The sequence below is a fragment of the Pongo pygmaeus genome, chromosome 7 (genome assembly GCF_028885625.2).
Source record: "Pongo pygmaeus isolate AG05252 chromosome 7, NHGRI_mPonPyg2-v2.0_pri, whole genome shotgun sequence".
Taxonomy (NCBI): domain Eukaryota; kingdom Metazoa; phylum Chordata; class Mammalia; order Primates; family Hominidae; genus Pongo; species Pongo pygmaeus.
This window is the reverse complement of record NC_072380.2, coordinates 68083989-68101320: the sequence shown is the minus strand read 5'-3', so window position 1 is coordinate 68101320 and position 17332 is coordinate 68083989. Positions and strand designations below refer to the sequence as shown.

The following is a 17332-nucleotide window of genomic DNA, read 5'->3' as shown; positions in this document are numbered from 1 at the left end:
GAGAAGCCAGGCTGAGCAATAAACTCACACAAGAGTAGCTCCTGGGTGTGGGCAGAGAGAGGGGAAAGAAAGGCCCTCAGCAGAGAAAGAGAGGTCAGGTACACCAGCTGCTGGTCCTGGTAGGGACCAGATATCATTGGCCTCACTCTGGGGAGGACAGTCCTTCTTCCCACTGGCAAATCTAAAGAAGTGATTCTCCAGAAGTTATGACTACTGTCATTTTTCAAGTCGTAAAGATAAAGTTGTGGCATGATATGTGAGAAAGCCATAATTATACATCTGATAGCATGGAAGTTCTCTGTGAATGACTCCATCTTCAGAACATGAGCCTGCTGTTAAACTTTTGAGAAATCTACTCAGTCTAAAAACAAAGGCTGCCTGTCTTGGTACCAGAGGCTCCCACTACATGTGAGGCACTCCTCCGTGGGAGCACAGCAGGGGCGGGTGGTGTGAGGCAAAGTAGCATACCTCTGCCTCTGGCCAGCCACATAGCCCTTGTCATAAAGAGGCCGTGTTTACTCATTCAGCTTGTCAGCATAGCCTCACAAAGCCCTGGCTCTGGCTGAGCACAGCCCATGAAAAATGCCTCAAAGACAAAAAGCAGAAAGGAGCACAGGTTTCCATGTCTTGCCTAAATCACTGCATTTTAAAAAAAAATAAGTTTGGTGGATTTCGAACATCATGGCAGACAGGAGGCAGGACTAGATTGCAGCTCTGTACACAGCAGCATGCAGAGGCTTGCACTGTGAATTTTAGCTCCAGATCAACTGTGATAACAAACCACAATGCCAAGAGGACCCACAGACCCTCTGAAGGAAGTGGACTGCTCCTGCAGGACCCAGGAGACACCCTAAATACTGTGAGTGCCCCAACTGCAAAGTGGGAAAGAGAGACCCTGCTCTTCCGAACCAACACACCCCCACTGGAGAAGCTGAAGGTCTGTTTGTGGGAAAAGTTTCCAACTTTACCTAGAGCTGAGTCAAGTTAGAGAGCCAAGTGAAATACAGGGGTAGGGGAAGCAGCAAAAAGGTCCTGGTGTGTCCAGAATGGGTTCCTTCTGGTGGGTTCTTGGTCTCGTTGACTTCAAGAATGAAGCCGCGGACCCTCGTGGTGAGTGTGTTACAGTTCCTAAAGATGGTGTGTCCAGAGTTTGCTCCTTCTGATGTTCAGATGTGTCCAGAGTTTCTTCCTTCTGGTGGGTTTGTGGTCTTGCTGACTTCAGGAGTCAAACCACAGACCTTCACAGTGAGTGTTACAGCTCTTAAAGGTGGCATGTCCAGAGTTGTTTCTTCCTTCTAGTGGGTTTGTGGTCTCACTGACTTCAAGAGTGAAGCCCCAGACTTTTGCAGTGAGTGGTACAGTTCATAAAGGTAGTGCAGACCCAAAGAGTGAGCAGCAGCAAGATTTACTGTGAAGAGCAAAAGAATAAAGCTTCCACAGCATGGAAGGGGACCCGAAGGGGTTGCCGCTGCTGGCTTGGGTGGCCAGCTTTTATTCCCTTATTTGGCCTCACCCACATCCTGCTGACTGGTCCATTTTACAGAGCACTGATTGGTCCATTTTACAGAGTGCTGATTGGTGTGTTTTTACAGACTGCTGATTGGTGCATTTACAAACCTTTAGCTAGACACAGAGCACTGATTGGTGCATTTTTACAGAGTGCTGATTGGTGCATTTACAAACCTTTAGCTAGACACAGAGCACTGATACGTGAGTTTTTACAGAGTGCTGCTTGGTGCATTTATAAACCTTTAGCTAGACACAGGGCGCTAATTGGTGTGTTTATAATTCTTTAGCTAGACAGAAAAGTTCTCCAAGTCCCCACCCAACCCAGAAGCCCAGCTGGCGTCACCTCTCACTGGGAGCTCACTGGGTCCCCAAGCAGCCCATTTTTGCCTGGCATCACAGGATCCATCAGGAGGATGGCCAGAGGAGCATGGGGTAAAATTCCATAGGAAGGAGTTCTCTAGCTGAACTTTGTAACAATTTGAATGGGGTGGGAAGCCTCCTAGCCAGAACTCCAGAGTTCAGACTTCACAGGAGGGAGGAAGAGCTAAAGCTCTTCTTTCACAGCTGGGAGGCAGAGAGCCTCCAGCAAGTTTTCAAAGTGGTCTCCCCCTCTGCCTGGAAACAAACTCGGGGATGTTGGTGGGGGCACTGTGGGAGTGAGTCGGGTCCTTCGGTTTGCATGGGAACTGGCTGAGGCCTGTGACTGCCAGCTTTCCCCCACTTCCCTGACAACCTGCATGACTCCAGGGGCAGCCATAATCCTCCTAGGTACGCAACTCCCCCCATCCCCCACAGCAGCCAAAGCAAGACCCACCCAAGGGGAGTCTGAGTTCAGACATGCCTAGCCCCGCCCCCACCTGATGGTCCTTCCCTATCCACCCTGGTATCGGATGACAAAGGGTGTATAATCTCAGTCCCTCTCCATACTACTGCAGAGGATGCTTTCTGGAAAATGCTACCTCCTGGCAGTAGGCCAACCAGCACAAAAATAGAGCATTAGGGCTGGGCACAGTGGCTCACACTTGTAATTCCAGCACTTTGGGAGGCCAAGGCGGGTGGATCATGAGGTCAAGAGATCGAGACCATCCTGGCTAACACGGTGAAACCCTGCCTGTACTAAAAATACAAAAAATTAGCTGCACGTGGTGGCAGGCACCTGTAGTCCCAGCTACTCAGGAGGCTGAGGCAGGAGAATGGTGTGAACCCGGGAGGCAGAGGTTGCAGTGAGCCGAGATCACGCCACTGCACTCAAGCCTGGGCAACAGAGCAAGGTTCCGTCTCAAAAATAAATAAATAAATAAATAAATAAATAAAAATACAGCATTAAACACCAAAGCTAAGGACCCTCACGGAGTCCATTGCACCTTCCCCCACCACCACCAGAACAGGTGCTGGTATCCACAGCTGAAAGACCCATAGATGGTTCATACCACAGGACTCTGGCAGATAACCTCCAGTACCAGCCCAGAGATGGGTAGATTCGCTGAGTGGCTAGACCAAGAAGAGAGACAACAAGCACTGCAGTTCAGCTCACAGGAAGCCACTTCCATAGGAAAAGGGGGAGAGTACTACATCAAGGGAACACCCTGTGGGACAAAAGAATCTGAGCAACAGCCTTCAGCCCTAGATCTTCCCTCTGACAAAGCCTACCCATATGAGAAGGAACCAGAAAACCAACCCTGGTAATATGACAAAACAAGACTTTTCAGCACCCCCAAAAAAATCACGCTAGTTCACCAGCAATGGGTCCAAACCAAGATGAAATCCCTGATTTACCTGAAAAAGAATTCAGGAGGTTAGTTATTAAGCTAACCAGGGAGGGACCAGAGAAAGGCAAAGCCCAGTGCAAGGAAATCCAAAAAATGATACAAGAAGTGAAGGGAAAAATATTCAAGCAAATAGATAGCTTAAAGAAAAACCAACCGGCCAGATGCAGTGGCTCACTCCTGTAATCCCAGAATTTTGGGAGGCTGAGGCAGGTGGATCACCTGAGGTCAGGAGTTGGAGATCAGCCTGGCCAACATGGTGAAACCCCGTCTCTACTAAATATACAAAAAAATTAGCCAGGCGTGCTGGTGGGCACCTGTAGCCCCAGCTATCCAGGAGACTGAGGCAGGAGAATCCCTTGAATTCAGGAGGCAGAGGTTGCAGTGAGCCAAGACTGTGCCACTGCACTCCAGCCTGGGTGACAGAGCAAGACTGTCTAAAAAACAAAAAAAGAAAAAACAGTCAAAAATTCAGGAAACTCTGGACACACTTTTAGAAATGTGAAATGCTCTGGAAAGTCTCAGCAACAGAATTGAACAAGTAGAAGAAAGAAATTCAGAGCTCAAAGACAATCTTTGAATTAACCCAATCCAACAAACACAAAGAAAACAGAATAAGAAGATGTGAACAGGAGGAGCCAATATGGCCGAATAGGAACAGCTCTGGTCTACAGCTCCCAGCGTGAGCGACGCAGAAGACGGGTGATTTCTGCATTTCCATCTGAGGTACCGTGTTCATCTCACTAGGGAGTGCCAGACAGTGGGTGCAGGTCAGTGGGTGAGTGCACCGTGCACCAGCCGAAGCAGGGGTGAGGCATTGCCTCACTCAGGAAGCGCAAGGGGTCAGGGAGTTACCTTTCCAGGGGTGAGAGACGGCACCTGGAAAATCGGGCCACTCCCACCCGAATACTGTGCTTTTCCCATGGGCTTAGGAAACGGTGCCCCAGGAGAGTATACCCCGCACCTGGCTGAGAGGGTCCTACACCCACGGAGTCTCGCTGATTGCTAGCACAGCAGTCTGAGATCAAACAGCAAGTCCGCAGCAAGGCTGGGGGAGGGGCGCCCGCCATTGCCCAGGCTCGCTTAGGTAAACAAAGCAGCCAGGAAGCTTGAACTTGGTGGAGCCCACCACAGCTCAAGGAGGCCTGCCTGCCTCTGTAGGCTCCACCTCTGGGGGCAGGGCACAGGCAAACAAAAAGACAGCAGTAACCTCTGCAGACTTAAATGTCTCTGTCTGACAGCTTTGAGGAGAGCAGTGGTTCTCCCAGCACGCAGCTGGAGATCTGAGAATGGGCAGACTGCCTCCTCAAGTGGGTCCCTGACCCCTGACCCCCAAGCAGCCTAACTGGGAGGCACCCCCCAGCAGGGGCAGACTGACACCTCACACGGCCGACCAGGTACTCCAACAGACCTGCAGCTGAGGGTCCTGTCTGTTAGAAGGAAAACTAACAGAAAGGACATCCACACCAAAAACCCATCTGTACATCACCATCATCAAAGACCAAAAGTAGATAAAACCACAAAGATGGGAAAAAACAGAGCAGAAAAACTGGAAACTCTAAAAAGCAGAGTACTTCTCCTCCTCCAAAGGAACGCAGTTCCTCACCAGCAATGGAACAAAGCTGGACGGAGAATGACTTTGACGAGCTGAGAGAAGAATGCTTCAGACGATCAAATTACTCCGAGCTAGGGGAGGATATTCAAACCAAAGGCAAAGAAGTTGAAAACTTTGAAAAAAATTTAGAAGAATGTATAACTAGAATAACCAATACAGAGAAGTGCTTAAAGGAGCTGATGGAGCTGAAAACCAAGGCTCAAGAACTACGTGAAGAATGCAGAAGCCTCAGGAGCCAATGAGATCAAATGGAAGAAAGGGTATCAGCCCTGGAAGATGAAATGAATGAAATGAAGTCAGAAGGGAAGTTTAGAGAAAAAAGAATAAAAAGAAACGAGCAAAGCCTCCAAGAAATGTGGGACTATGTGTAAAGACCAAATCTACGTCTGATTGGTGTACCTGAAAGTGACAGGGAGAATGGAAACAAGTTGGAAAACACTCTGCAGGATATTATCCAGGAGAATTTTCCCAATCTAGCAAGGCAGGCCAACATTCAGATTCAGGAAATACAGAGAACGCCACAAAGATACTCCTCGAGAAGAGCAACTCCAAGACACGTAATTGTCAGATTCACCAAAGTTGAAATGAAGGAAAAAATGTTAAGGGCAGCCAGAGAGAAAGGTCAGGTTACCATCAAAGGGAAGCCCATCAGACTAACAGCGGATCTCTCAGCAAAAACCCTACAAGCCAGAAGAGAGTGGGGGCCAATATTCAACATTCTGAAAGAAAAGAATTTTCAACCCACAATTTCATATCCAGCCAAACTAAGCTTCATAAGTGAAGGAGAAATAAAATACTTTACAGACAAGCAAATGCTGAGAGATTTTGTCACCACCAGGCCTGCCCTAAAAGAGCTCCTGAAGGAAGCGCTAAACATGGAAAGGTAAAACCGGTACCAGCCACTGCAAAATCATGCCAAAATGTAAAGATCATCGAGACTAGGAAGAAACTGCATCAACTAACGAGCAAAATAACCAGCTAACATCATAATGACAGGATCAAATTCAAACATAACAATATTAACTTTAAATGTAAATGGACTAAATGCTCCAATTAAAAGACACAGACTGGCAAATTGGATAAAGACTCAAGACCCATCAGTGTGCTGTATTCAGGAAACCCATCTCATGTGCAGAGACACACATAGGCTCAAAATAAAAGGATGGAGGAAGATCTACCAAGCAAATGGAAAACAAAAAAAGGCAGGGGTTGCAATCCTAGTCTCTGATAAAACAGACTTTAAACCAACAAAGATCAAAAGAGACAAAAAAGGCCATTACATAATGGTAAAGGGATTAATTCAATGAGAAGAGCTAACTATCCTAAATATATATGCACCCAATACAGGAGCACCCAGATTCATAAAGCAAGTCCTGAGTGACCTACAAAGAGACTTAGACTCCCACACATTAATAATGGAAGACTTTAACACCCCACTGTCAACATTAGACAGATCAACGAGACAGAAAGTCAACAAGGATACCCAGGAATTGAACTCAGCTCTGCACCAAGCGGACCTAATAGACATCTACAGAACTCTCCACCCCAAATCAACAGAATATACGTTTTTTTCAGCACCACACCACACCTATTCCAAAATTGACCACATACTTGGAAGTAAAGCTCTCCTCAATAAATGTAAAAGAACAGAAATTATAACAAACTATCTCTCAGATCACAGTGCAATCAAGCTAGAACTCAGGATTAAGAATCTCACTCAAAACCACTCAACTACGTGGAAACTGAACAACCTGCTCCTGAATGACTACTGGGTACATAATGAAATGAAGGCAGAAATAAAGATGTTCTTTGAAACCAACGAGAACCAAGACACAACATACCAGAATCTCTGGGATGCATTCAAAGCAGTGTGTAGAGGGAAATTTATAGCACTAAATGCCCACAAGAGAAAGCAGGAAAGATCAACAACTGACACCCTAACATCACAATTAAAAGAACTAGAAAAGCAAGAGCAAACACATTCAAAAGCCAGCAGAAGGCAAGAAATAACTAAAATCAGAGCAGAACTGAAGGAAATAGAGACACAAAAAACCCTTCAAAAAATAAATGAATCCAGGAGCTGGTTTTTTGAAACGATCAACAAAATTGATAAACCACTAGCAAGATTAATAAAGAAAAAAAGAGAGAAGAATCTAATAGATGTAATAAAAAATGATAAAGGGGATATCACCACTGATCCCGCAGAAATACAAACTACCATCAGAGAATATTACAAACACCTCTACGCAAATAAACTAGAAAATCTAGAAGAAATGGATAAATTCCTGGACACATACACCTTCCCAAGACTAAACCAGGAAGAAGTTGAATCTCTGAATAGACCAATAACAGGAGCTGAAATTGTGGCAATAATCAATGGCTTACCAACCAAAAAAAGTCCAGGACCAGATGGGTTCACAGCCGAATTCTACCAGAGGTACAAGGAGGAGCTGGTACCATTCCTTCTGAAACGATTCCAATCAATAGAAAAAGAGGGAATCCTCCCTAACTCATTTTATGAGGCCAGCATCATCCTGATACCAAAGCTGGGCAGAGACACAACCAAAAAAGAGAATTTTAGACCAATATCCTTGATGAACATTGATGCAAAAATCCTCAATAAAATACTGGCAAACAGAATCCAGCAGCACATCAAAAAGCTTATCCACCATGATCAAGTGGGCTTCATCCCTGGGATGCAAGGCTGGTTCAATATACGCAAATCAATAAATGTAATCCAGCATATAAACAGAACCAAAGACAAAAACCACATGATTATCTCAATAGATGCAGAAAAGGCCTTTGACAAAATTCAACAACCCTTCATGCTAAAAACTCTCAATAAATTAGGTATTGATGGGACGTATCTCAAAATAATAAGAGCTATCTATGACAAACCCACAGCCAATATCATACTGAATGGGCAAAAACTGGAAGCATTCCCTTTGAAAACGGGCACAAGACAGGGATGCCCTCTCTCACCACTTCTATTCAACATAGTGTTGTAAGTTCTGGCCAGGGCAATTAGGCAGGAAAAGGAAATAAAGCGTATTCAATTAGGAAAAGAGGAAGTCAAATTGTCCCTGTTTGCAGATGACATGATTGTATATCTAGAAAACCCCATTGTCTCAGCCCAAAATCTCCTCAAGCTGATAAGCAACTTCAGCAAAGTCTCAGGATACAAAATCAATGTACAAAAATCACAAGCATTCTTATACATCAATAACAGACAAACAGAGAGCCAAATCATGAGTGAACTCCCATTCACAATTGCTTAAAAGAGAATAAAATACCTAGGAATCCAACTTACAAGGGATGTGAAGGACCTCTTCAAGGAGAACTACAAACCACTGCTCAAGGAAATAAAAGAGGATACAAACAAATGGAAGAACATTCCATGTTCATGGGTAGGAAGAATCAATATCGTGAAAACGGCCATCCTTCCCAAGGTAATTTACAGATTCAATGCCATCCCCATCAAGCTACCAATGACTTTCTTCACAGAATTGGAAAAAACTACTTTAAAGTTCATATGGAGCCAAAAAAGAGCCCGCATCGCCAAGTCAATCCTAAGCCAAAAGAACAAAGCTGGAGGCATCACACTACCTGACTTCAAACTATACTACAAGGCTACAGTAACCAAAACTGCATGGTACCGGTACCAAAACAGAGATATAGATCAATGGAACAGAACAGAGCCATCAGAAATAATGCCACATATCTACAACTATCTGATCTTTGACGAACCTGACAAAAAAAAGAAATGGGGAAAGGATTCCCTATTTAATAAATGGTGCTGGGAAAACTGGCTAGCCATATGTAGAAAGCTGAAACTGGATCCCTTCCTTACACCTTATACAAAAATCAATTCAAGATGGATTAAAGACTTAAATGTTAGACCTAAAACCATAAAAACCCTAGAAGAAAACCTAGGCATTACCATTCAGGACATAGGCATGGGCGAGGACTTCATGTCTAAAACACCAAAAGCAATGGCAACAAAAGCCAAAATTGACAAATGGGATCTAATTAAACTAAAGAGCTTCTGCACAGCAAAGGAAACTACCATCAGAGTGAACAGGCAACCTACAAAATGGGAGAAAATTTTCGCAACCTACTCATCTGACAAAGGGCTAATATCCAGAATCTACAATGAACTCAAACAAATTTACAAGAAAAAATCAAACAACCCCATCAAAAAGTGGGCGAAGGACATGAACAGACACTTCTCAAAAGAAGACATTTATGCAGCCAAAAAACACATGAAAAAATGCTCACCATCACTGGCCATCAGAGAAATGCAAATCAAAACCACAATGAGATACCATCTCACACCAGTTAGAATGGCAATCATTAAAAAGTCAGGAAACAACAGGTGCTGGAGAGGATGTGGAGAAATAGGAACACTTTTACACTGTTGGTGGGAATGTAAACTAGTTCAACCCTTGTGGAAGTCAGTGTGTCGATTCCTCAGGGATCTAGAACTAGAAATTCCATTCGACCCAGCCATCCCATTACTGGGTATATACCCAAAGGACTATAAATCATGCTGCTATAAAGACACATGCACACGTATGTTTATTGCAGCATTATTCACAATAGCAAAGACTTGGAACCAACCCAAATGTCCAACAATGATAGACTGGATTAAGAAAATGTGGCACATATACACCATGGAATACTATGCAGCCATAAAAAATGATGAGTTCATGTCCTTTGTAGGGACATGGATGAAATTGGAAATCATCATTCTCAGTAAACTATCGCAAGAACAAAAAACCAAACACCGCATATTCTCACTCATAGGTGGGAATTGAACAATGAGAACACATGGACACAGGAAGGGGAACATCACACTTCGGGGACTGTTGTGGGGTGGGGGGGAGGGGGAGGGATAGCATTGGGAGATATACCTAATGCTAGATGACGAGTTAGTGGGTGCAGCGCACCAGCATGGCACATGTATACATATGTAACTTACCTGCACTTTGCGCACATGTACCATAAAACGTAAAGTATAATAATAATAATAATAATAATAATAATAAAAAGAAAAAAAAAAGAAAATGTGAACAAAGCTTCCAAGAAGTCTGGGATTATGTTAAATGACCAAACCTAAGAATAATCAATGTTCCTGAGGAAGAAGAGAATTCTGAAAGCTTGGAAAATGTATTTGGGGGAATAATCGAGAAAAATTTCCCCTGCCTTGCCAGAGAGACCTAGACGTGCAAATACAAGAAGCACAAAGAACACATGGGAAATTCATTGCAAAAAGGTCTTCACCTAGGCACATTATAATCAGGTTATCCAAAGTTAAGACAAAGGAAAGAATCTTAAAAGCTATGAGACAGAAGCACCAGGTAACCTATAAAGGAAAGTCTATCAGATTAACAGCAGACTTCTCAGCAGAAACCCTACAAGCTAGAAGGGATTGGGGACCGATCTTCAGTCTCCTCAAACAAAACAATTATCACCCAAGGATTTTTTATCCAGTGAAACTAAGCATCAAATATGAAGGAAAGACACTGTTGTTTTCAGATAAGCCACCACTACAAGAACTGCTAAAAGGAGCTCTAAATCTTGAAACAAATCCTGGAAACACATCAAAACAGAATCTCTTTAAAGCGTAAATCACACAGGACCTATAAAACAATATACGAGTTAAAAAGCAAAAGCAAAAAAAAAAAACAAACAAAAAATAGTCCAAGTACACAGGCAACAAGTAGCACGATGAATGCAACAGTACCTCACATTTCAACACTAACATTGAAAGTAAATGGCCTAAATGCTCCACTTAAAAGGTACAGAACCACAGAATGAATAAGAAGTCACCAACCAACTATCTGCTGCCTTCAGGAGACTCACCTAACACATAAGGACTCACATAAACTTAAAGTAAAGGGGTAGAAAAAGGCATTTCATGTAAATGGACACCAAAATCGAGCAGGGGTAGCTATCCTTATATCAGACAAAACAAACTTTAATGCAACAGCAGTTAAAAGAGACAAAGAGGCACATTATATAATGGTAAAGGGTAAAGTATCACAATCCTAAATATATATGCACTTAACACTGGAGCTCCCAAATGTATAAAACAATTACTAATAGATCTAAGAAATGAGATACACAGCAACATGGGAATAGTGGTGGACTTCAATACTCCATTGACAGCACTAGACAGGACATCAAGACAGAAAGTCAGCAAAGAAGCAATGAATTTAAACTAACCTTGGAACAAATTGACTTAATAGATACATACAGAACATTTCACCCAACAACCACAGAATACACATTCTATTCAACAGTGCCTGGAACTTTCTCTCCAAAATAGACCGTATGATAGACCATTAAATTAGCCTCAATAAATTTAAGAAAATTGAAATTATATCAAGCACTCTCTCAGAACACAGTGGAATAAAACTGGAAATCAACTCTAAAAGGAAACTTCAAAACCACGTAAAAATATGGAAATTAAATAACCTGCTCGTGAATGAGCATTGGGTCAAAAACAAAATCAAGATGGAAACTGAAAAATTCTTTGAAATGAATGACAATAATGACACAATCTATCAAAACCTCTGGAATACAGCAAAGGCAGTTCTAAGAGGAAAGCTCATAGCCCTAAACACCTATATCAAACAGTCTGAAAGAGCATGAACAGACAATCTAAGGTCACACCTCAAGGAACTAGAGAAACAAGAACAAGCCAAACCCAAGCCCAGCAGAAGAAAGGAAATAACCAAGATCAGAGCAGAACTAACGGAAATTGAAACAGAAAAAAAATACAAAAGATATATGAATCAAAAAGCTGATTCTTTGAAAAGATAAATAAAATTGATAGACCATTACCAAGATTAACCAAGAAAAGAAGAGAGAAAATCCAAATAACCTCACTAACAAATGAAACAGGAGATATTACAACTGACACCACTGAAATACAAAAGATCCATCAAGGTTATTATGAACACCTTTATGCACATAAACTAGAAAACGTAGAAGAGATGGATAAATTCTTGGAAAAATACAACCCTCCTAGCTTAAATCAGGAATAATTAGATACCCTGAACAGACCAATAACAAGTAGCAAAATTGAAATGGTAATTAAGAAATTACCAATAAAAAATAGTTCTAGACCAGACGGATTCACAGCACAACTCTACTAGACATTCAAAGAAGAATTGGGACCAATCCTTTTGACACTATTCCACAAGACAGAGAAGGAAGGAACCTCCCTAATTCATTCTATGAAGCCAGCACCACCCTAATACCAAAACCAGGAAAGGACACAACCAAAAAAGAAAACTACAGACCAATATCCTTGATGAACATAGATACTAAAGTCCTTAACAAAATACTAGCTAACTTAATCCAATGACATATCAAAAAGATAATCCACCATGATCAACTGGTTTCATACCAGGGATGCAGCAATGGTTTAACATAAGCAAGTCAATGAATGTGATACACCACATAAAAAGAATCACTGACGACATGATCATTTGCCTTGAAAAACCCTAAGGATTCCTCCAGAAAGCTCCTAGAACTGATAAAAGAATTCAGCAAAGTTTCTGGATACAAGATTAATATACACAAATCAGTAGCTCTTCTATACACCAACAGCAACCAAGCAGAGAATCAGATCAAGAACTCAACCCATTTTACAATAGCTACAAAATAAATAAATAAATAAACACTTAGGAATATACCTAACCAAGGAGGCAAAAGACCTCTACAAGGAAAACTACAAAACACTGCTGAAAGAAATCATAGATGACACAAAGAAATGGAAACACATCCCATGCTCACAGATGAGTAGAATCAATATTGTGAAAATGACCGTACTGCCAAAAGCCATCCACAAATTCAATGCAATCCCCATCAAAATACTACCATCATTTTTCACAGAATTAGAAAAAACAAATCTAAGATTCATATGGAACCAAAAAAGAGCCTGAATAAGCAAAGCAAGACTAAGTGAAAAGAACAAATCTGGAGGCATCACTCTACCTGATTTCAAACTTGCTATAAGGCTATAGTCACCAAAACACCATGGTACTGATATAAAAATGGCACATAGACCAATGGAACAGAGCCCAGAAATAAACCCAAATACTTAACAGCCAACTGGTCTTCAACAAAGCAAACAAAAACATAAAGTGTGGAAAGGACACCCTTTTCAACAAATGATGCTGGGATAATTGGCTAGCCACATGTAGAAGAGTGAAACTGGATCCTCATCTCTCAGCTTATATAAAAATCGACTCAAGATGGATTAAGAACTTAAACCTAAGACCTGAAACTATAAAAATTCTAGAAGGTAACATTGGAAAACCCCTTCTAGACATTGGCTTAGGCAAGGATTTCATGACCAAGAACCTAAAAGCAAATGCAGTAAAAACAAAGGTAAATAACTGGGACCTAATAAAACTAAAGAGCTTTTGCACTGCAAAAGGAACAGTCAGCAGAGTAAACAGACAACCCCAGAACGTGAGAAAATCTTCACAACCTATATTTTGACAAAGGACTAATATCCAGAATCTACAATGAACTCAAACAAATGAGTAAGAAAAAAACAATTCCATCAAAAAGTAAGCTAAGAGCATGAATAGACAATTTTCAAAAGAAGATATACAAATGGCCAACAAACATATGAAAAAAATGGTCAACATCACTAATGATCAGGGAAATGCAAATCAAAACCACAATGTGATACCACCTCACTCCTGCAAGAATGGCCGTAATCAAAAAATCAAAAAACAGTAGATGTTGGAGTAGATGCAGTGAACATGGAACACTTCTGCACTGCTGATGGGAATGTAAACTAGTACAACCACTATGGAAAAGAGTGTGGAGATTCCTTAAAGAACTAAAAGTAGAACTACCATTTGATCCGGAAATCCCACTACTGGGTATCTGCCCGGAGAAAAAGAACTCATTATTCAAAAAAGGTACTTTTACATGCATGTTTATAGCAGCACAATTCACAATTGCAAAATTGTGGAACCAACCCAAATGGCCATCAATCAATGAGTGGATAAAGAAACTGTGATATATATATATATTTATATATTTATACATATACATTTATATATATAATGGAATTCTACACAGCCATAAAAAGGAATGAATTAACAGCATTTCCTTTGACCTCGATGAGATTCGAGACTATTATTGTAAGTGAAGTAACTCAGGAATGGAAAACCGAATATTGTATGTTCTCACTGATATGTGGGACCCAAGCTATGAGGACACAAAGGCATTAGAATGATACAATGGACTTTGGGGACTTGGGAGGAAGAGTGGGACGGGGGTGAGGGATAAAAGACTACAAATATGGTGGAGTGTATAATGCTCGGGTAATGGGTGCACCAAATTCTCACAAATCACCACGAAAAAACTTACTCATGCAACCAAATACCACCTGTACCCCAATAACTTATGGGGAAAAAAAAAAGAAAATGAATATAGTAGCTCAAGGAAAAAAAAAAAAAAAAAGATAAGTTCAATTGTCCTAGCCTTTGACTCTTTCTGTACATGATATCTGACAGGATTGATGGTTACACCTCTGTAATCTATAACCGGATGTCCTCTTGAACCCAAACTTTGATGAAATTTTGCTGTAATGTAAGTTCATAGCACACGCAGAATCTCCACCACCTGATATACAAGCTGTGGACTGAAACACTGGTTTGGAGCCACGTAGAAACCCTCTGTAAAACACTCCCAGGTTGCAATCCTCAGTAAGACTGAACAAAATGAACTTTAACTGTTTGAAAGCCTGATTTTTTCTTTAGTTCACAGTTGGGAGGGTGGAAGGACTTGGAATACAGGAACTTTTATTGAAATAGAACATACATTCAAAAAAATGCATAGAAGTGTATATAGCTAGATATGTTTTTAGATAGTGACCATAACTGTGTAACCACTGCCCAGGTCAAGATGTAGAACATGGATGCCACCTCAGAAACTTCCCATTTACCCTCTCTTGATCACGACTCCTCAAAGGTAACCACTCTTATGACTTTATCACATGGATTAGTATTGCTGTTTTTGAACTTTATGTAAGTGCAATCACATAGTATGTACTTAGGTGTGTCATTCTTTTTTTTTTTTTTTTGCTCAGTATTATGTTTGTGAGAGTCATCTACAAATTGTATGTAGCAGTAGTCCATCCCTTTTCATTGCTGTATAGTATTCCATTGTGGAAATATACAAGTTATTTGGGTATTCGTCCAGTTTTGGGCCATTACAAATAATGCCAAAATTAGCACTTTGTACAAGTCATTCAAATGAAGTGGACCCTAAATTACTAAAGCCTCTTTCAACTCAGAACTAATTTCTAACCATAGCTTTATTGTATTTGGTAACTGGATAGGCCCTCTGCTAATTTTTTTTCATAGTTTCCAGCTAGGTGAAAAAGTTTTGCAGAATAAGAACTGTCTCTATAAAAAATAAAACAAAAACTCAAAGAAAATGTTTACAAAGATGACTATGATGACAGCCATTTCTGGCTGTAGGAATTACTAGATGTTCAGAGAAAGTGTTTCAGTATAGATCTAAAAATTATGCATAAAAATTTTTGTTTAATCCTCTAAAGTAATCAATGAACTGTTGGGGAAAGAAGTAAGATCTGTACCCTAGATAATAAGAAACTAAAATTCCTGAGAGTTAATCCTGAAAGTTAAGGCATTATCAGCTAATGCCAGATTGCCATCCATATAGGACACACCTCCTCACTGTCAGGAGGTAGTGACAGGAAGTATATTCATTATCCCAGATGCTCATGTGATGGGGAGAACAGATAAAAACATGAAACCAAGAGGATGGACTGGAAAACCACATGACACCAGAATCCCAGAAAGGTTGCACTGTCAGAGGCTTGACCTGAAAAATGGTGGTGAGTGAGGGCAGGAAGGAGGGTTCTAGAGAAAACAATGGAGCAACTTACTTATCATCTTTAGATCTAAATAAAAAATAAAAATGAGAGGTGGGAATCCTTGGAGAATACCTAACCACAAGTTTGTTACCACATGGGTTAGGGCCATGGGGGCCATGAGTGGGGCTACCTCCACTCTCCAATAAATCTAAGTCAAATATTTTGTTAAAAATATTCCCAGGTGTGATGGAAGCATTCTGAAACTGGAATGAAGTAATGCACAACTGCACAACTCTGTAAATTTACTACAACACAGACTATACACTTAAAATGGGTACATTATAGCATATAAATTATACTTCAGTAAAACAGAGTAAGGGAGAGAGCATGCCTGTCATACTCCTCATCCTAATCATATATCCACCAAAAGCTTTTTTGTCTATAACTGTATAAGCAAAAAAATGCCCTTCACAAATAGTATTTCCACTGATCACAGAGAGAATCAGAAAGGAAGAGAAATTCCTGATGAGAAAAGCAGAATGAAAATGAAAAGAGGAGAAAATTTATCTGGGCCCATAAGTCTCTGGCTGTAAGTAACCTTGGCACAACAAGCCAGGTCAAATCTACATAAATGAGTGGTAGCTATGATTATTCAGGGCAAAAAAAACTTGTTAGAGGTGATAATGACCATAGGATAAATAGAAGAGCAAGAACAAACATAAAACAACACACTCTTTTGTCTTTTCGGTGAGAGATGGAACGAGGAGTGTCGGGCTTCATGCCCAGTTGTTCTGAAAAATGTAGTAAACAGGGAAATTCAGTCATGTGCCCAGTCCTATCACTGTCTTCCTTGAGTCTTGGCTTTCTGAAACTTTTGCATTTCTTTGGTATACAGTTACTTTCCCCAACAAAGTGACAGGGCACATGTCCCCTTTCTCCTTCAACTCTTGGATTTATTATCAGTATATATTATTCATCCTACTCTTTCACATGTTTGTTTACTACTTCTGTTCCAGCCTAACACTACTCTCTTCCTGTCATTGAACAAATAAGTCTACCTTTACACTAATCATGTACTTCTCTGAGGATTTCACAATCTCCTTCTGCCAAATAATGCATTTTGGTTAAACATATATATTTGTGAAAGTATCATCTGCTGACTGTACTTATTCTACTATTTTACCAAGTAATCCCCAAAGACAACATGTTCTTTAAATGAGTCTTTTAAAAGTAGGCATTTTTTCATCTTTGTTTTTAATATAACAAAATATTGCATGCCATTTATAAACAAACAATACAGAAATATTTATCATAACGGAGGCGACTCTCCTTGCCCCTTACTCAATTCTGTACCCCTCCAGAGGTAACCACTGCCAACGGTTTGGTGTGTAGCCTTCCAGATCCATTCTTCTGTGCGTTTCCATCTGTTTTACACATATGTGAACACACATGCACATGCACAATGCACAGTAATCATCAATTTAATTTCAGTGGAATAATTCTGTATTTTTTCACTGACCACAGCCTGGAGATTTCTCCCTGCCAGTAAATATATTTCTAACTTCA

General features: G+C 40.9%; 1 protein-coding gene across 2 annotated transcripts in view; it reads left to right on the top strand.

The window, feature by feature from the left end:
• The first annotated feature begins 521 nt into the window (after positions 1–521).
• The window catches only part of SDR16C5 (short chain dehydrogenase/reductase family 16C member 5), a 42225-nt gene continuing 25414 nt past the window's right edge, over positions 522–17332 (top strand). Inside the window, exons 1-2 of one of the 2 annotated variants that reach the window (XM_054499555.2) lie at positions 568–859; positions 14824–14895. The gene's annotated coding sequence lies outside the window, so the exon portion shown is untranslated. Of the gene's footprint in view, positions 860–14823; positions 14896–17332 lie in introns of both variants that reach the window. The other variant, XM_054499554.2, reaches the window with a different exon arrangement.